This window comes from Heptranchias perlo, chromosome 16, assembly GCF_035084215.1.
Source record: "Heptranchias perlo isolate sHepPer1 chromosome 16, sHepPer1.hap1, whole genome shotgun sequence".
Taxonomy (NCBI): domain Eukaryota; kingdom Metazoa; phylum Chordata; class Chondrichthyes; order Hexanchiformes; family Hexanchidae; genus Heptranchias; species Heptranchias perlo.
The window spans coordinates 30489565-30510262 of NC_090340.1; the positions used below are offsets into that span (position 1 = coordinate 30489565).

General features: G+C 42.4%; 1 protein-coding gene across 4 annotated transcripts in view; it reads right to left on the reverse strand.

Annotated features, from left to right (window-relative positions):
- Window positions 1-19196, reverse strand: part of chd9 (chromodomain helicase DNA binding protein 9) — a 241067-nt gene extending 221871 nt beyond the window's left edge. For all 4 annotated transcript variants that reach the window (XM_067997892.1, XM_067997890.1, XM_067997891.1 and 1 more), the window contains exon 1: window positions 18902-19196. The gene's annotated coding sequence lies outside the window, so the exon portion shown is untranslated. The remainder of the gene's footprint in view (window positions 1-18901) is intronic.
- Window positions 19197-20698: the final 1502 nt, after the last annotated feature.

Sequence of the window (20698 nt, forward strand, 5' to 3'; positions counted from 1 at the left end):
TTGGGCTGACCCAGAGATGAGCTTCCAACCTCATACCCTCTCCATCACAAGACCGCCTACTTCCACCTCTGTAACATCGCCCTTCTACGCCCCTACCTCAGCCCATCTGCTGCCGAAATCCCGATCGATGCCTCTGTTACCTCTAGACTCGACTATTTCAATGCTCTCCTGGCCGGCCTCCCTTCTTAAACACCCCATAAACTTGAGCTCATCCTAACTCGCTGTTCTTCATGGTTGCACTCCTGTGATTTTACCAGCAATAACAATGAATGCATGAGGCAAACAAGTATGCCCACTTCATTCAGAGCTGTCCCGTTCACCGACCTACATTGGCTCACAGTCCAGCAACGCCTCGATTTTAAAATTCTTATCCTTGCTTTCAAATCCTGCCATGGCTTCGTCCTATCTCTATAACCTCCTCCAGCCCGACAACCCTCCAAAATCTCTGCTCTCCTCCAATTCTGGCCTTTTGCGCAACCCTAATTTTAATTGCTCCACCGGTGGTGGCCAGGCTTTCAGCTGCCTTGACTCTAAGCTCTGGAATTCCCTCCCTAAATGTCTCCATCTCTCTACCACTCACCTCCTTTAAGGTGCTCCTTAACACCCGTCCTAATATATCTCCTTATGTGGCTCGGTATCAAATTTTGTTTGATAACACTCCTGTGGCCTTGAGACCTTTTACTATGTTAAAGGCTCTATATAAATGCAAGTTGTTGTTGTATATGTTTAACGATAAAATACTGCATTAATTCAATGCTACAGAAACTATTGGAAATTAATAGAACCTAAATTGCATCAGTTCTACCTATACACAACAGTAAAGTTACAACACACATGGTATGCTGTGTTCTAGCAAGGCTCAAAATTAAGAAATCTCTGCCCATGAAAACAGACTTCTAGTACCAGAGGAATACAACACCCTAATGCCCCATGCTATGTCAGCCTCTTCTGTGCTGCATGGAACAAGAACCCCACACACCAGTGATGTAGTTTTGTGCCAGCTGTACTATGGCTCTAGCAAGCACTTCCACACCAATCATAGAATCATAAAATGGTTACAGCACGGAAGGAGGCCATTCGGCCCATCAAGTTTGTGCTGCCTCTCTGCAAGATCAATCCGGCTAGTCTCACTCCCCCGCCCCATCCCCATAGCCCTGCATTTTTTTTCCTTTCAAGTAGTTATCCAATTCCCATTTGAAAGCCACGATTGAATCTGCCTCCACCACACCCTCAGGCAGTGCATTCCAGATCACAACCACTCGCTCTGTAAAAAAGTTTTTCCTCATGTCGCCTTTGGTTCTTTTGCCAATCACCTTAAATTTATGTCCTCTGGTTCTTGACCCTTCCGCCAATGGGAACAGTTTCTCTCTATCTACTTTGTCCAGGCCTTTCATGACTTTGAACACCTCTATCAAATTTCCTCTCAACCTTCTCTGCTCGAAGGACAACAACCCAAGTTTCTCCAGTCTGTGCACGTAACTGAAGTCACTCATCCCTGGAATGACTCTAGTAAATCTCTTCTGCACCCTCTCCAAGGCCTTCACACCCTTCCTAAAGTGCGGTGCCCAGAACTGGACACAATACTCCAGTTGTGGCCGAACCAGTGCTTTATAAAGGTTCATCATAACCTCCTTGCTTTTGTACTACATATGAATTAAGAGGAGTAGGCCATTCAGCCCCTGGAGTTTGCTCTACCATTTGATAAGATCATGGCTGATCTGATTGTGACCTCAACCCTACTTTCCCATCCACCTACTATAACCTTTGACTCCCTTGTTAATCAGAAATCTCTCTCACTCAGCCTTAAAAATATTCAATGACCCTGCCTCCACCGTCTTAAATGGGAGTCCCCTTATTTTTAAGCTGTGGCCCCGAGTTCTAGTCTCTCCCACAAGGGGGAACATCCTCTCAGCATCTACCCCTTCAAGTCCCCTCAGAATCTTTTATGTTTCAATAAGATCACCTCTCATTCTTCTAAACTCCAATGTATACAGGCCCAACTTGTCCAACCTTTCTTAAGATATGGACAAAAGAGCTGAATTCCAGAGGTGAGGTGAGAGTGACTGCCCTTGACATCAAGGCAGCATTTGACCGGGTGTGGCACCAAGGAGCCCTAGTAAAATTGAAGTCAATGGGAATCAGGGGGAAAACTCTCCAGTAGCTGGAGTCATACCTAGCACAAAGGAAGATGGTAGTGGTTAATGAAGGCCAATCATCTCAGCCCCAGGACATTGCTGCAGGAGTTGCTCAGGGCAGTATCCTCGGCCCAACCATCTTCAGCTGCTTCATCAATGACCTTCCCTCCATCATAAGGTCAGAAATGGGGATGTTCGCTGATGACTGCACAGTGTTCAGTTCCATTCGCAACCCCTCAGATAATGAAGCAGTCCGAGCCCGCATGCAGCAAGACCTGGACAACATCCAGGCTTGGGCTCATAAGTGGCAAGTAACATTCGTGCCAGACAAGTGCCAGGCAATGACCATCTCCAACAAGAGAGAATCTGACCACCTCCCCATGACATTCAACGGCATTACCATTGCCGAATCCCCTACCATCAACATCCTGGGGGTCACCATTGACCAGAAACTTAACTGGACCAGCCACATAAATAATGTGGCTACAAGAGCAGGTCAGAGGCTGGGTATTCTGCGGCGAGTGACTCACCTCCTGACTCCCCAAAGCCTTTCCACCATCTGCAAGGCACAAGTCTGGAGTGCAATGAAATACTCTCCACTTGCCTGAATGAGCACAGCTCCAAAAACACTCAAGAAGCTCGACACCATCCAGGACAAAGCAGCCCGCTTGATTGACACCCCATCGACCACCCTAAATATTCACTCCCTTCATCACCGGCGCACCGTGGCTGCAGTGTGTACCATCCACAGGATGCACTGCAGCAACTCGCCAAGGATTCTTCGACAGCACCTCCCAAACCCACGATCTCTACCACCTAGAAGGACAAGGGCAGCAGGCACATGGGAACAACACCACCTGCACGTTCCCCTCCAAGTCACACACCATCCCGACTTAGAAACATATCGCCGTTCCTTCATCGTCGCTGGGTCAAAATCCTGGAACTCCCTACCTAACAGCACTGTGGGAGAACCTTCACCAAATAGACTGCAGCGGTTCAAGAAGGCAGCTCACCACCACCTTCTCAAAGGCAATTAGGGATGGGCAATAAATGCTGGCCTCGCCAGCGACGCCCACATCCCATGAACGAATAAAAAAAGATAACCCCCTCATCCCAGGAATCAGTCCAGTGAACCTTCTCTGAACCACCTCTAAAGCAATTATGTCCTTTCTTAAATAAGGAGACCATAACTGCACACAGTATTCTAGATGTGGTCTCACCAATGCCCTGTACAACATCTCTACTTTTATATTCCATTCCCCTTGCAATAAATGACAACATTCCATTTGCCGTCCTAATCACTTGCTGTACCTGCATACTAACTTTTTGTGATTCATGTACTAGGACACCCAGATTCCTCTGTACCTCAGAGTTCTGCAATATCTCTCCATTTAAATAATATACTGCTTTTCTATTCCTCCTGCCAAGTGGACAAGTTCACATTTTCCCACATTATACTCCATCTGCCAAATTTTTGCCCACTCACTTAACCTATCTATATCCTTTTGCAGACTCCTTATGTCCTCTTCACAACTTACTTTCCTACCTACCTTTGTGTCATCAGCAAAGGTAGCAATGCCTCTACTAATAAAGCCTAGGATCCCGTATGCTTTCTTAACCGCTTTCTCAATCTGCCCTGTCACCTTCAACAATTTGTGCACATATACACCCGAGTCTCTCCGTTCCTCCACCCACTTTAGAATTGTACCCTTTAGTTTATATTGCCTCTCCTCGTTCTTCCTACCTAAATGTATCACTTCACACTTTTCTCCGTTGGATTTCATCTACCACGTGTCCACCCATTCCACCAGCCTGTTTATATCCTCTTCAAGTCTATCACGATCCTCTTCATTGTTCACTACACTTCCAAGTTTTGTGTCATCTGCAAATTTTGAAATTGTGCCCTGTACACCCAAGTCATTAATAACAATGGTCCTAGTACCAACCCCTGGGGAACACCATTGTATACCTCCCTCCGGTCTGAAAAATAACCGGTCACCACAACTCTGTTTCCTGTCACTTAGCCAATTTTGTATCCATGCTGTCACTGCCCCCTTTATTCCATGAGCTTCAACTTTGATGACAAGCCTATTACGCAGCACTTTATCAAACGCCTTTTGGAAGTCCATATACACCAATTGCATTGCCTTCATCGACCCTCTCTGTTACCTCATCAAAAAATTCAATCAAGTTGGTTAAACACGATTTGCCTTTAACAATTCTGTGCTGGCTTTCCTTTATTAATCCACATTTGTCCAAACGACCGTTAATTTTGTCCCAGATTATCGTTTCTGAAAGTTTCCCCATTACCGAAGTTAAACTGACTGGCCTGTAGTTGCTGGGTTTAACCTTACACCCTTTTTTGAACAAGGGTGTAACATTTGCAATTCTCCAGTTCTCTGGCACCACCCCCGTATCTAGGAATGATTGGAAGATTATGGCCGGCACCTCCGCAATTTCCACCCTTGCTTCCCTCAGCAACCTAGGATGCATCCCATCCGGACCGGGTGACTTATCTACTTTTAAGTACAGCTAAGCCTTTCTTGTACCTCCTCTATCAATTTTTAGCCCATCCAATATCTCAACTACCTTTTCATTTATAGTGATTTTGGCAGCATCCTCTTCCTTGATAAAGACAGATGCAAAGTACTCATTTAGTACCTCAGCCATGCCCACTGCCTCCATGCATAGATCTCCTTTTTGTTTCCTAATCGGTCCCACTCCTCCTCTTACTACCCGTTTACACGCCTATAGAAGACTTTTGTATTCCCTTTTACGTTAGCCGTCGGTCTATTCTCATATTCTCTCTTTGCCCCTTTTATTTCCTTTCTCGACTCTCCTCTGAACTTTCTATATTCAGCCTGGTTCTCACTTGTATTATCAACCTGACATCTGTCATACACCTCTTTTTCTGCCTCATCTTACTCTCTACCTTCTTTGTCATCCAGAGAGCTCTGGTTTTAGTTGCCCTACCTTTCTCCCTCGTGGGAATGTATCTAGACTGTGCCTGAAACATCTCTTTAAAAGCCGCCCATTGTTCATTTTGCAGTTTTACCTGCCAATCTTTGATTTCAATTTACCCGGGCCAGATCCGTTCTCATCCCATTGAAATTGGCCCTCCTCCAATTGAGTATTTTTACTTTACAGAGTGGTCCTTGTCCTTTTCCATAGCAAATCTAAACCTTATGACATTATGATCACTGCTCCCTAAATGTTCCCCCACTGACACTTGCTCCTCTTGGCCAACCTCATTTCCCAGATCAAGCAACGCCTCCTTCCTCATTGGGCCGGAAACGTACTAGTTAAGAAAGTTCTCCTGAACACACTTCAAAAATTCCATCCCTCTTTGCCCCTTACACTATCACTATCCCAGTCTATATTACGATAGTTGATATCCCCCATTATCACTATTCTAAGGTTTTTGCACATCTCTGTAATTTCCCTACAAATTTGTTCCTCTATCTCCTTCCCACTAGTTGGTGGCTTATGGTCTACCCCCAATAGATTCTGTCCTTGACCCCTCCAGGACATCCTTCCTCTCCAGCACTGCAATATCCTCCTTAAATCAATACTGCCACCTCCCCCCCTTTTCTTTCCATCCCTATCTTTCCTGAACACCTTGCATCCAGGAAGATTAATTACACTTGCCAAATTCCGGGGCATGGACAGTGATCCAGCGATGGAGCAAATCATGGTACCTTTAAAGCCTCTCATTGTCGTCCTGAAAACAAGTTGACCGGTTGACTTCACTTTGGTAAATCGACCAACATGGAATCAATGCAAGCTGCCAATGTTCCTCCAGCACCACAGGTAACGGGTGGAACATTGGCACCAAGTTAATCAAACTTGGCTCAAAGGCAAAAGAACTGATAACCATCTACTTTCTAGAGTTCATTTCATCTGATATTTCAGGTACAATATGAATGAATTCCAATCTGTATTTGTCCATAATTTTTTTTTTATTATAATGCTAGGTACCACCTGAGGAACATGAGAAGTCAAGCTTATCTCCCCTCAACAATTACAAAATTTGAACCCTATTCGAGCATTTGTGACAAGCGATTGGTACAAAGCAGTACCAATTATTACTGCATTCCAAATTCAACTTGAAGTAAATGGATGGATGCACACAACTGGTTTACTGAAAAATAAACTGCTGAATGATACTGGGTATGTTATGCAGGACCGATTCATTCAGTGGCTTATTTTTCCAGAGGCGACCAACTCCTGTCCCGCACCTTGTTTATGCTACATGCTGACTGATTTTATGAGTTTAATTATGTTATTTTTAAAAGGCCGAGACAACAAAATGGTGTTAATTCTGTTGGGACATACCATCGCAGAAGACTCAGTCACAGAGCTTCTGTGCTACAATGCACTCACGTGGCTGTTGATCAGTTCAAGTTAGAAGCTGCTGCACAGATTATGAGCATTAAAAATAAGCAATTAAAATTATCCACAATCATAACAATTTCATAGAAATACGTGTTGTGCAAAAGATTAAATAACTAAGTTATAGGAAATGCTGGCGTAAAGGCAGACAATTCTTGTGACACTTAATTTTGCAAGATTATTAAAACTTAGTTTCAGAAGCTGCTGCAAATAAAGCTTCAATTCGGTCTGTACTAAAAGACCATAAAGCACAGTTATGAAATACAGTCAGAGTCCATCAGTACAGATACTTACTACATGACAAAGTGGACCAATATCCATTTTATAGTCACAGAAATTAAAGCACTCAAGACAACTGTGCCTGTGCTAGCTCCTTAACTGGAACTATTTACTCCAATCTCATTTCCCTCCCCTGTCTCCGTGATCCTTTTATTTCCCTCCAATCTTTTATATTCTTCCTTTTAAAATTATTTATCCCGTTCCCTTCTAAATTATCTTATAGTTTCTGCCTTGATAGTCAACTTTGGTAAAGCATTACAAGTTCTAACAACAGTGTGAAAAAAAATTCTAACTTCCCCTTTCATTCTTACGATAATCCTGAATTTATGCCCCCTTATTATCGATTCATTAATCTTCCACTATTTACCAGCTCAAAGCCTTTCAGAATTTAGAAAATTTCTATTAGATCCCTCCCTTAATCTTCATTGCAGTGGAAAAACCACCAACTTTTCCAAGCCTTTCATAACAATAACCTTATTCTCGGTATCATTCCAGTAAATTCCAGGGTCGGTGCTGGGTCCCCAACTCTTCACAATCTATATTAACGATTTGGAGGAGTGGACCGAGTGCAACGTATCGAAGTTTGCAGATGATACAAAGATGGGAGGGAAAGTAGAGAGTGAGGAGGATATAAAAAACCTACAAGGGGATATAGACAGGCTGGGTGAGTGGGCGGAGATTTGGCAGATGCAATACAATATTGGAAAATGTGAGGTTATGCACTTTGGCAGGAAAAAAAATCAGAGAGCAAGTTATTATCTTAATGGCAAGAAACTGGAAAGTACTGCAGTACAAAGGGATCTGGGGGTCCTAGTGCAAGAAAATCAAAAAGTTAGTTTGCAGGTGCAGCAGGTGATCAAGAAGGCCAACGGAATGTTGGCGTTTATTGCTAGGGGGATAGAATATAAAAACAGGGAGGTATTGCTGCAGTTATATAAGGTATTGGTGAGACCGCACCTGGAATACTGCATACAGTTTTGGTCTCCATACTTAAGAAAAGACATACTTGCTCTCGAGGCAGTACAAAGAAGGTTCACTCGGTTAATCCTGGGGATGAGGGGGTGGACATATGAGGAGAGGTTGAGTAGATTGGGACTCTACTCATTGGAGTTCAGAAGAATGAGAGGCGATCTTATTGAAACATATAAGATTGTGAAGGGGCTTGATCGGGTGGATGCGGTAAGGATGTTCCCAAGGATGGGTGAAACTAGAACGAGGGGGCATAATCTTAGAATAAGGGGCTGCTCTTTCAAAACTGAGATGAGGAGAAACTTCTTCACTCAGAGGGTAGTGGGTCTGTGGAATTTGCTGCCCCAGGAAGCTGAGGAAGCTACATCATTAAATAAATTTAAAACAGAAATAGACAGTTTCCTGGAAGTAAAGGGAATTAGGGGTTACGGGGAGCGGGCAGGAAATTGGACACGAATTTAAATTTGAGGTTAGGATCAGATCAGCCATGATCAGATCAGCCGTGATCTTATTGAATGGCGGAGCAGGCTCGAGGGGCTGATTGGCCTACTCCTGCTCCTATTTCTTATGTAAATCCTCACTGTACCCTTTCCACGGCTCTACTACCATGTTTACTCCATCTGTGGCCTAAACAAAGTATTGTACAAATCCAACATCACTTCCTTACTCTGGAAAAGAAAAGACTAAGAGAAGGTCTGATTGAGGTCTTTACAATTATGAAGGGGTTTGATAGGGAGGACATAGAGAAACTGTTTCCACTTGTGGGAGAGTCCAGAACAATGGAGCATAAATGTAAGATAGCCACTCAAAGATCAAATAAAGAATTTAGGAGGAATGTCTTCAGGCGGAGTGTGCTGAAAATGTGGAACTCACTGCCACAGATAGCACTGACACATTTAAGGGGAAGTTCGATGCATACATGAAGGAGAAAGGAATAGAGGGATACGGGTGGGGTAGGGAGAGCTAATTAGAGTGGGAGGAGGCTCATAGGAAGTATTAACACCAGCTTAGGCCAGTTGGGCCGAATGGCCCATGTCTGTGCTGCAGATTGTATGTAATTTATTTCTACAGCATTATGTGCAGTCGAATACAAGGGGGAAAAAAATCTTACATCAACTATTTGATATCTTTTATTATTTCAAACCCCTTGGAATAAAAAAGACACACAAGTGTGGCTCGTGTTAAAAATAAACTGTAGTGATTTGGGCCTACTTAACTCACTTATCCATTATGTACCCAGCATCACATGGTGGTTTAATTTTCAGTAAACCACTGAATTCTGCAATGCACTGTCTATAACTCAGCTTGTGCATAGGTTTATCAATCAGAGTTCTGACCAGACATAGTCTCAATATCTTGATGGAAGTTTAATGGCAATGCAATTCCAGTCATTGGTTAGGGTAACATTTTGGGAGAAAAGTAGCATTTCATTTATTTCAATTTACTCTAAGACTATAATGATTAAGAACTACAGGCTTCCAAAGGCTCTAATTTTACTTTATCATAAATTCAAATACTCCAAAGAAAATAATTTTGCTAGCTTCTGTCTGTTGCACAAGCATGCATAATGAAGATATGCAAAAGGAAAATCTGCGCCCTTCTCAAAGGGTAAATTCGGAAAGAGTCGAATGCAACCTTCTCAAAATTCTACAATAGGAACAGGAGTCAGCCATTCAGCCCCTCGAGCCTGCTCAATCATTCAATTAGATCATAGCTGATCTGTACTTCAAGTCCATTTACCCACCTTTACCTCATATCCCTCGATACCCTTACCGAACAAAAATCGATCTGTCTCAGTCTTGAAAATTTCAATTGACCCAGCATCCACAATCTTTTGGGGAAAGGAGTTCCAGATTTCCAGTAGCAACATAGATTGGCTATCTTCGGTCCACTGTTTAATAAAAAATTCAATTTTCTGATTTCAAATCTTAGCTTGCTTAACAGTTTGTGTTAAAGAAAACCTTTGAGGTTTAAAAGCTTTCATTTCAGCACAATGAAGGCAACACTGCAAAATTTTTTGTTTATGCTCATGAGTTACAATACTCAATTCTATCATAACATGGTGGAATACATAGGATACAAGGGCACGTAAAGCATCTGTTGTCATAAAATAATTCATGAGAGGAATCCAGAACCAAAATGTCTTACAAGAGATACCAGTGACATAGTTTTTTAAAAAATTGATATCCAACAACAGATACCAGAGTATTTGGAGGGGCAGAGAAAGAGATCATAGAATGATACAGGAGGAGGCCTTTGGCCCATCAACTTTCTTGTTCATCCTGTTATAACTTCCCTTAATCTTACCGCAGTAGCATCAGTTCAGTCTTAATTTATACCAAATCAGTAAGTGTGTTAAGTATGATTTGTTCTTAAACAGCACATTCTTAAGAATACTGGGATAACTAATTACAAGCAGCATGCTGTTCTGGTTATTACCAACTTCATCACTTACTCAACTTTAAGCTACATTTCCAGAACCAGTTGTCCAATATTAATCAGCAGCTAGACAAGGTAAAAAGGTACAAAATTATGACTTGCTGTCAAGATTTCAGTAGTTTTGAAAGAAGTGGGAGCGGTTTGTTAACAGTGAGATCGATGTTTGAAGCCAGGATAAACTTAGGAACCTGAGTAGGTCATTCAGCCCCTCGAGCCTGTTCCGCCATTGAATTAGATCATGGCTGATCTGTATCTCAACTCCATTTACCCGCCTTGGTTCCATATCCTTTAATACCCTTACATAACAAAAACCTATCAATCTCAGTTTTGAAATTTTCAATTGATCTAGCCTCAACAGCTTTTAGGGGGAAGAGAGTAATCACCCTAGATTGGAAACCATCAGGTCCTAGAGATTTGTCAATCTTCAGTCTCATTATGTTCTCCATTACCATTTTTAAAAAAAACTTGCATTAAATCTAGTAAATTCCTCCTTGCTTTATTTTTTAGTTTTCCTCGTATCTCTGGTACTTCATCGACTTCCTCTATTTTCATATGCATAACGGAATGTCTGATCTCTATGGCTAATCTTCCCATTTACTAAAACTACTCAGAATTTAGTGTTCTGGATTACAATACCCACAATCCTGAGCACACAGCATGTTGAGTTTTGAAAGCCTAGAAGTTGTATGTGTAATAGATTGCATTGATAGGACAGTACACTATAAAACTAAGAATAGTATACTTAGGCTGTACAGCCATATTTTAAATATTCTGTCCAGTTTTGGTCCCCATATTTGGCAGGAGATATGGGGTCTCTCGAGAAAGCACAGAGGAAGGCAACCAAAACGATAGTCTTATGGCTCTTAGCTATCACGATAGGCTCCACAAGTTGGGGCTATTTTCATTAGAGAAACATAGGCTTCAAGGTGATATGATTGCAGTTTTTAAAATGATGAAGGGACTAGATTCTGACCAACCAGTTGATTTATTGGGATAGATAGGGATAGGAGACTGGGGGCATGATTAATTAATATGTAAGCCAAGAGTCAGATTAGACACTTGGAAGTAGTTCTTTTCACAGAAAGTTATGAGCTTTCTGGAACAGATTACCAAAGCATGTGGCAAGTGCAAGTTCCCTACAGTCCTTGAAAAAGGGAGTTTAACATGTCCCTCAGAAAAGAGAAAATTTGTAAATAGGTTGCAGGGTCGCTGGATGTAGGACAATTCATGAATTACCACGGTTCCCTGGAGCTTGGTTGGCTTCCTTAATGGATCAGAGAGGTATTTCCCAGTTTTTCCCCAAATTGGCCAAAGGTTTTTTTTACATTGTCACAAGAGTTTGCATGATGGGGGAATGGGGCGGAGGGGGTGTTGGAAGAGAAGAACAGTCGCTACTGTATAAGGCCACAGGCTTGATTAACAGATGGTCTTTTTCTGTCGTTATTCATATGTTCATATTATTCATCACCTGCAATGGCTTCTCTTTCCGCTCCTACACCGTTACCTCTGGAGTCCTCCAAGGATCTATCCTTGGCCCCGTCCTATTTCTCATCTATATGCTGCCCCTCGGTGACATCATCCGAAAACACAATGTCAGACCCAGCTCTACTTCACAATCACCTCCATCGACCCCTCCACTGTCTCTCTTTTGTCACATTGCTTGTCCGACATCCAGTACTGGATGAGCAAATGTTTCCTCCAACTAGATATTGGGAAGACCAAAACTATTGTCTTCAGTCCCCGCTGCAAACTCCGTTTCCTACCACCAACTCCATCCCTCTCCCTGGCCACTGTCTGAGGCTGAACCAGACCTTTTGCAACCTCGGTGTCCTATTTGACCCCGAGATGAGCTTCCAACCACATATATGTTCCATCACCAAGACCGCCTACTTCCAACTCCGTAATATTTCCCACCTCTGCCCCTGCCTCAGCTCATCTGCTGCTGAAACCCTCATCCATGCCTTTGTTACCTCCAGACTGGACTATTTCAATGGGCTCCTGGCTGGCCTCCCATCTTCTACCTTCCATAAACTTGAGCTCATCCAAAACTCTGCTGCCCATATCCTAACTCACACCAACTCCCGTTCTCCCATCACTCCTGTGCTCGCTGACCAACATTGGCTCCCGGTCCGGAAACACCTAGATTTTAAAATTCTCATCCTTGTTTTCAAATCCCTCCATGGCCTCGCCCCTCCCTATCTCTGCAACCTCCTCCAGCCCCACAACCCTCTGAGATCTCTGCGCTCCTCCAATTCTGGCCTCTTGTGCATCCCCGATTTTAATCGCTCCACCATTGGCGGCTATGCCTTCAGCTGCCTAGGCCCTAAGCTCTGGAATTCCCTCCCTAAACCCCTCCACCACTCTCCTCCTTTAAGACACCCCTTGAAACCTACCTCTTTGACCAAGCTTTTGGTCATCTGTCCTATTATCTCCTTATGTGGCTTGGTGTGAAATTTTGCTTGATAACGCTCCTGTGAAGCGCCTTGGGACATTTTACTACGTTAAAAGGTGCTATATAAATGCAAGTTGTTGTTGTTGACATATTCAAAAATTGTGCATCCTACATTTTGGCTGAGGTGACTGGCAAACTGGAGTGACAACCATTTTTGCACTGGATAAACTAGTTCTCATATGTGCTGTCCAGTTTAGACACCAAAATGTCAGCTTTCAAAATAAGTCAACTTTTCCATTTACTTCTGTGGAATCATGTTATTTGTGCCCGAGCAACATCTTACACCATGTCACGGTCCAGACAATACCAAAGCTCTTCCCAATCTACAGAAGTGTAGACTGCAATCATCTGCTGCAGATTGAAGTTCAAGGGTTTTGCTGCATTCGAAGTCGTCTCTGGCAATCTTTTTGAAGCATGCCATTAAAAGCAAGGCTTCAACCAAAGGTTCTGACAAAATCTAGCTGTGGATTTGACATAAGGTAACAAATCCAACTGTGGGGCTCCATCACTGCATTAACATCTAACTAACCTGCATTCAGATGGGGCATTTTAAAATCAAAGCTGCAAAGGGAATCTCCATTGCCTCATAGCTAGCTGGTGGGCAGCACTGAAGTTCAACTCCTGCTTCCTGGAGTCTAAGTTTGACACTTCTTCTCCATACTGTGTGTGACAACCAAAAGATAAGAACATAAGAAATAGGAGCAGGAGTAGGCCAATCGGCCCTTCGAGCCTGCTCCGCCATTCAATAAGATCATGGCTGATCTGATCCTAACCTCAAATTTAAATTCATGTCCAATTTCCTGCCCGCTCCCCGTAACCCCTAATTCCCTTCACTTCTAGGAAACTGTCTATTTCTGTTTTAAATTTATTTAATGATGTAGCTTCCACAGCTTCCTGGGGCAGCAAATTCCACAGACCTACTACCCTCTGAGTGAAGAAGTTTCTCCTCATCTCAGTTTTGAAAGAGCAGCCCCTTATCCTAAGATTATGCACCCTAGTTCTAGTTTCACCCATCCTTGGGAACATCCTCACCGCATCCACCCGATCAAGCCCCTTCACAATCTTGTATGTTTCAATAAGATCGCCTCTCATTCTTCTGAACTCCAATGAGTCCAGATAGGCAACTTTGGGCTCTTTTGATGACAGAGAGTTCTCTATTTATCAGATTATTTTCTTCCTAAGAAACAATTCCGCAGCCAAACATCACAAACTTCCGTGCGCCAAGATATCTAAAGAAGCATTTTTAGGCGTCAAGTTTCAAAAAAAATCTGAATACTAGCGCCAAATTGGCTAATTTACAATATATTAACTTTAAAATATCAGTCTGAATGCAGATTAGTTAGCAGCTAATGTAGCTATTAAATACTTGAAGGGAAAAATTTGCAGGGCTATGGAGAAAGAGCAGGAGTGGGACTAATTGGATAGCTCTTTCAAAAGAGCCAGCACAGGCAGTCGAATGGCCTTCTTTAGTAGCTATGTACCTCCCAGTTTTAGTCCTGAGACTGGTGATCATCCTGAGCACAGGAACTTGTTATTAATTTTGGCAATCTATTAAATCTCGGGGTGGGGTTGGAATGGGGGGGAGGGGAGGGAACAATGCAGTGGATTTGAACTAAAGTTCCAGTACATGCATTTTTGCACAGTTTTATTATTCTTTGGCAGAGGGCAGGAGTTTTCTCATTACATATTAGGACAGTGTAACTTGTAATGATCCATACTTAAAAATCTTAAAATCTTTTATTCATAGAATCATAGAAAGTTACGGCACAGAAGGCGGCCATTCGGCCCATCATGTCCGTGCCGGCCGAAAAAGAGCTATCCAGCTTAATCCCACTTTCCAGCACATAACCCGTAGCCCTGTAGGTTACGGCATTTCAAGTGCACATACAAGTACTTTTTAAACGAGTTGAGGGTTTCTGCCTCAACTACCCTTTCAGGCAGTGAGATCCAGACCCCCACCACCCTCTGGATGAAAAAAATTCTCCTCAGCTCCCCTCTAATCTTTTTACCAAATTACTTTAAATCAATGCCCCCGGTCATTGACCCCTCTGCTAAGAGAAATAGGTCCTCCCTATCCACTATCTAGGCCCCTCATAATTTTAATACACCTCAATTAAATCTCCCCTCAGCCTCTTTTGTTCCAAACAAAATAACCCCAGCTTATTCAATCTTTTCTCATAGCTAAAATTCTCCAGCCCTGGCAACACACTCATAATCTCCTCTGTACCCTCTCTAGTGCAATCACCTCTTACCTGTAATGTGCTCACCAGAACTGTACGCAGTACTCCAGCCATGGCCTAACTAATGTTTTATACAGTTCTAGCACAATCTCCCTGCCCTTATATTCTGTGCCTCGGCTAATAAAGGAAAGTATCCCGTATGCCTTCTTAACCACCTTATCTATCTGTCCTGCTACCTTCAAGGTTCTGTGGACATGCACGCCAAGGTCCCTCTGTTCCTCTACACCACTCAGTATCCTCCTATTGTGTATTCGCTTGCCTTGTTTGCTCTCCCCAAATGCATTACCTCACACTTCTCTCGATTGAATTCCATTTGCCACTTTTCTGCCCACCTCACCACTCCATTGATATCTTCGGCACCTTTTACTATCACCTCATACCTTAATTGGACTATTTTCAGGATTCAGCAGATTATACCAGAAGTGCTGGGCCTAAACTACTTTTGAATTGCTGCACACTTCCAGTCTATCTGTCAGAGCATCAATGTATTGTTGGCCATTTGGAACAAAGCCTCAATAGTAGAAGATTTGAGGGTCAAATACAGTACTGTATTCCAAAAATCATCTTTGTTTATCCTCCCCATGCTATCAAACTCATCCCTGACACATTCCTCGTTTCCATCAATACAGTCAATTCATTCTCTACCATCCCTATTCAAAGTCATTCTCCCAACAGCTACACTTTAAAATATGTACTCCAACCACATTCTCCAAAACCTCATTGGACCAGTCACAAAGTTACAACAGATGGTCATTCAACAACTTCTGAAAATATTAATAGATAACCTAAAATTAATTTTGAAAACTTTAATATGCATTTCATAGGACACAAAGTAACTTCACAGGTGTGGTACTCAAAAGAATCAAGCAGTGAATTCTGAAAAATAAACTATCAAGTCTGTTAGCGAACAAACCTCACTTATGCTTGCAATATTTGAGAACTGTGCAGCCCACATCACTCGAATATTTATTTTTCAGAATCCACACCCTGCAAACGTATATTTTTCAAACATTCAATGTAAATCTGAACCCTGCTTCTATTAACCAAAATCTATTTCCCAAGCCTATACAAACAACAATTCTGACATTTCATTTAGGCTTTGTGCACAAAATCTTACTCATCACCGAATCCAACAGTTACTGCTACCATAAACCTTTACGTTAAATCAAAATTAATTTTACTTCATAATGCAATAGGAATCACTAAATATGTACATCCCTATGCAGGACATCTGCAGTCCCTGATTAGCCAGACTTAATTTTGAGGATAACCTTATGTGCAGAATACATCAGTAAAATAAAAACTGATAAAACAAGGTGAAAATCCAAAGATAGCACCAAGATGGCAGAGAGTAACAAAAAACCTAGGTAAATCAGGAGTGGTGATAATGAGTGGCCAAGCTTGATTTTTAAATGCCTGATAATTGTAGAAGACAGGAAGATAAGGAGTTGTTCAGTTCTGAGTTGTAGGAAAGATCAAAAGTTGAAGACTGTGCAGTGAGACTTGATTTCAACACAGTGACTGTTGGTAGCATTAAGATAATGCTGAATGGCATATTTGGAGCATATAAAGAACAAGAGGGAGCGTTTAGTAGTACCTGACCACATCAGTATCAGTAAGAGAGAGAAAAACAAGGATGGTTGCAATGGAGAAAGGTTGGTCATCAGGCAAGCTTTTAAAAAAAAAAATGCTGTCCAGGAGTGTAACCGAACTACTGGAAGAAACTCCTCAAATATGGGAACAGTATTTTGGTACCAGGAAAACAAATCTGCAGCGAAATTGGACAAAATGAACTGAAACAGCAGTTTTGTACAGAACCTATTTTGAGTTCTTATTTGGCACAGATAAACTTATTTCACGTGACTTCTTGGCAGAGTTAGTGAGCATTTTGATAATGTCCCAAAAATGAGGTGAACTTAGTTTTTCCTTTTTATTTCCTTCTGGGTGGAAAGGAAAGGGGGGGGGGGCAGAGAAATGAGATGTTGGCAGTTGCAAAAGTTTTAATTTCACCATAAACTCCTCACTGCTCCACAATAATTCCAAGTAGGAAAATTGGGCCTGTCAGATCCCAATCCTTTTTAAAGTGACATTTCTATAGTTTTTGGGGATGGAAAGAAGGTAAAGAAATCTCAAAAAACCCCACTAATCATAGGATTTCAATATTTTCACACATATATATATGTACATACACAGAATAAACCACATCACAAAATATAGTCGGTGTAAACCAAACATTTCACCATACACTGCAATATTGGGATTGAAGTGAAAAGGGAACTTTTATGCACTTGGAAGCAATATGCTATTTTGAGCATCAACACAGCAAAAAAAAAAGGATCAAACATGTGCAAATATATGTACAAATATTCCATTCCTGGCTTTTAAAAACTGATTAAGTTAACGGGATAAAAACCAAATACTAATAAACTTGGATACAAGAAAAACTGGCACTAAGCTCTGCCCATACTGGATAAGGGGTAGCAAGGCCCAGGCTAACTTCCACATGGTCTATGGTAAGAAGAATGAACTTTATTTATACAATGTATTTCCCGTCCTCAGGACATCTCAAAGCACTTCATAGCTAATGAGATACTTTTGAAGTGTAGTTACTATTGTAATGTAGAGAAATGCAGCAGCCAATTTACATAGAGCAATGTCCCATAAATAGCAATGAGAATAAGATAAATGAACAGGTAATCTGTTTTGGTGATACTGGTTGAGGGATAAATATCGGCCAGGATATCAGGAGAACTCCCCTGTACCCACCAAATTACATTCAGCATACTGATAAACTACATACTTAAAATGGGCCTGAACACTACAAAGGTGAGCACAGGACTGCAGTAGGAAAACCAACAGGTACAGCCCTATTTACGGGAAATTAAGTAAAGTAGCTCATTGCCACTGTCAAAGTTAATCCATTCCTCAAAGGGTTTAGCCTCCCTATACTACACTGCTAGTCATAATTAAATGAAGCACACAATAGATTATAAAATCATTAAATAAAGCAGGGCTTTAGGTTGCCACATCCTCGCACACTGTGATGTGATTAATTGCCACAAGATTCTTAAAATTGTATATAAGCGTTAAAAAAAAGTTTGGTAGAAATATATTAGCAGCACCCCTCAAAATCAGGTCTCAATAGATGCAAGGCTTAAATAATATATAGCAAATATAACACTTTTTGTGTAAAGTATGCATGCAAATTTCTTTTAGTGGATTGAAATCATGATAGCGCTCTGGTGATAAATGGAATTATCCAAATCGTGAAGCACTGGGAACATTTTCACGTCTTGACCATTCAGGGTGGGAATTCGACGCCTCCTTGAGCGGATAAGCAGCTGGCGATGCGACGCGACACGACAGCGACTCAGTGGAGCGCTGCTGTACAATGGAGCCGTGACTCATCCGGTCAGACCAAGGCACATCCTCCTCCCTTCTCCCCCCCCCCCCCCAACCCCAACCCCAACCCAGCCACCACCAAACACCAACCCCCCCTTCCTCTTTTTTTTCTCTCTCTCCTCTCTTCTTCTTAAACGACCGCACAACAAGCGGCCCCAGTGGCTTCCCTCCCTCCTGCCTTCCATTTCCCTTTTGCTCACTCGCTCCCCGCTGGCTTTGCCATTTCCAGCCCGAATCCCACGCACGTGTTTCCACGTCGCTACTTTTCGAGCACAATGTAACGGGGCGAGGATGGAACCCTGTGCTGACAGAACGCCGCGGCTGTTCGAAAAGCGAACACTCAGACACGAGCTGCGCCATTGGCCTTTTTGCTACATCGGAGGGGAAAGGAGATTAAAAAAAACAACAACAGGGCTGTCAGCTTTCACAGGTTGTGGTGAATAGAAGTTCCATTTCACTTATCCAGAGTGGCCCACTCCGATATTATCTGTAACCCCCTACAAATATAAACAACACTTTAAAATAACGACAGAAAACAAAACGCCCCGCTTTGGGAATCTCTCATTTTTTTTTTTGCTGGAAGCTGAACTTACCAGAGAAAAGGCCGGCTCTAAAGGAAGTATTTATGAAGAATGATTATTTGCGAAGTTTAGTACGGAGTCGACCTCAGCGCTCCGACTAACGTGATACATTTCATTTGCATATTTCTTTTTTGTTTTCTGATTGGACACTGGCTGCTTTCAGGGTCAGTGCCGACACGGCTGCTTTATTAGAATTAGTAGTTGTATTTGCCTGGGGGAGAGGGCACGGCGGGCGCCACCGCTGCTTTAAGTTCCGAAAATTCGGGATGGAATTTGGGGAAAAAGCCCAGCGCAACCGTTCGAGACGATCATGGCCGTCCCGTGGCGAGACCAATCCAGGGCGGCTTTACTAAAATCGCGGCGGGGGAAGAGCCGAGCCGAGCCGCGCCGCGTCTCCCGGATTCGTTGATAGGCTGAAGAGGGAGGGGGCGAGAGGAGTCGGAAAGCGACTCCCAGCGGCTCGGGGATGACGGGCAGTCGGGGGCGAAGCAGCAGAGCTCGCCGCACGTCAATCAACCCTGTAGGTCAGGGGGAAGACTCGCTGCTGCTGCTGCTGTTGCTGCCAAAGAAGGCTGAATGCTTTACAAATGGCCCGGATAAATATTAGCTTTCAAGAGATAAAGAGGACTTAGTTGGGGTTGTAAGCAAGTTAATTCCCACAGAGCAATTAGAAAAACTACTTTAGATACAATTCCGAAATAAGAAGTGGCTTTTTGACACGCAATTAGTATTCTTCCCGCCTATTCATTTTTCTTATCTTGAATAAACATTTTAAATCCTCGATCCTTTATAATATTGTTTCTTCGAGGTATAGCTAGCTAAGGCCCCGGTGATTTTGTCTGTTCCATTTTTTTTTGCAGTGTTAAGGTTGGTTTGCATGTTGGTTAAGAAAACGTTGGAAAATACAATAGAAGTGCTGTAATCACTCTTCCAAAACGACAGAAGATGTGATATAAAGTCATATAGACCAGACCCCCATGTTCGATCTCTTCAACATTAGGGAAGTAATCGGAGAGCTCCAATTGACCTCAGTGAGAAAAACTTAAAACAGGGTTCCAGCTCCTGATCCATAATCCAGTGGTCCCTGTCCAGAAGTACAGGTGAGGAATGGCAGGTGACTCATTGGATCAAGTTTGATTGTGATGCCCTCCTTCCCACAGTTGAATAGCTTGCTGACATTCAATATGGAGGTTCAGACATGAAGAGTGGCCACAGGGGAGACGTCGTGTTGAGCTGCTGGCACCTGTGGAATTGTACATCAGCATAATTCACTGCCTATAGGAGGAGGAGGGAGGAGGGAGGAGGGGGAAGAAAAAAAAAGAAATGCTGTATTCCCACAGTGCTCACTTAACTTACAGCACCTGTGCCGCTGTCAGGTTGATAAAAGGAGTCCTCATAAGTGAAAAATTAAGTAATTTCTATGACTTTAGATGTGATTTAATAGGTCAAAGAGTGCATATCAAAAATGGCACAGCACATATAAACTCAAATAGTTCAGCTCAGGATTGACATAAGTCTCTTGTCTGATACATAATGTGAAATTAAAATTATTAATTCTTGTTTGAGTAATTTAAACATATGTCTTGAAACTATTGTATATGTAAGCTGGCTGCTTTTCACTGCAGTTCTGAGGTTAAAAGCAATTTTATAACAACAAAATCCAACTAGATTTTTGGCTTGTTCTTAATGGGAACTTTTAAAGTTATAGTTGTCTTTGAGGCAGAAATGTAAGCCACTAACCATTAAAAAAGATACGCCAAGCTCCAACATTGGTAATACACAGTAATGTCAGTAAGGGGATGCCCCTCA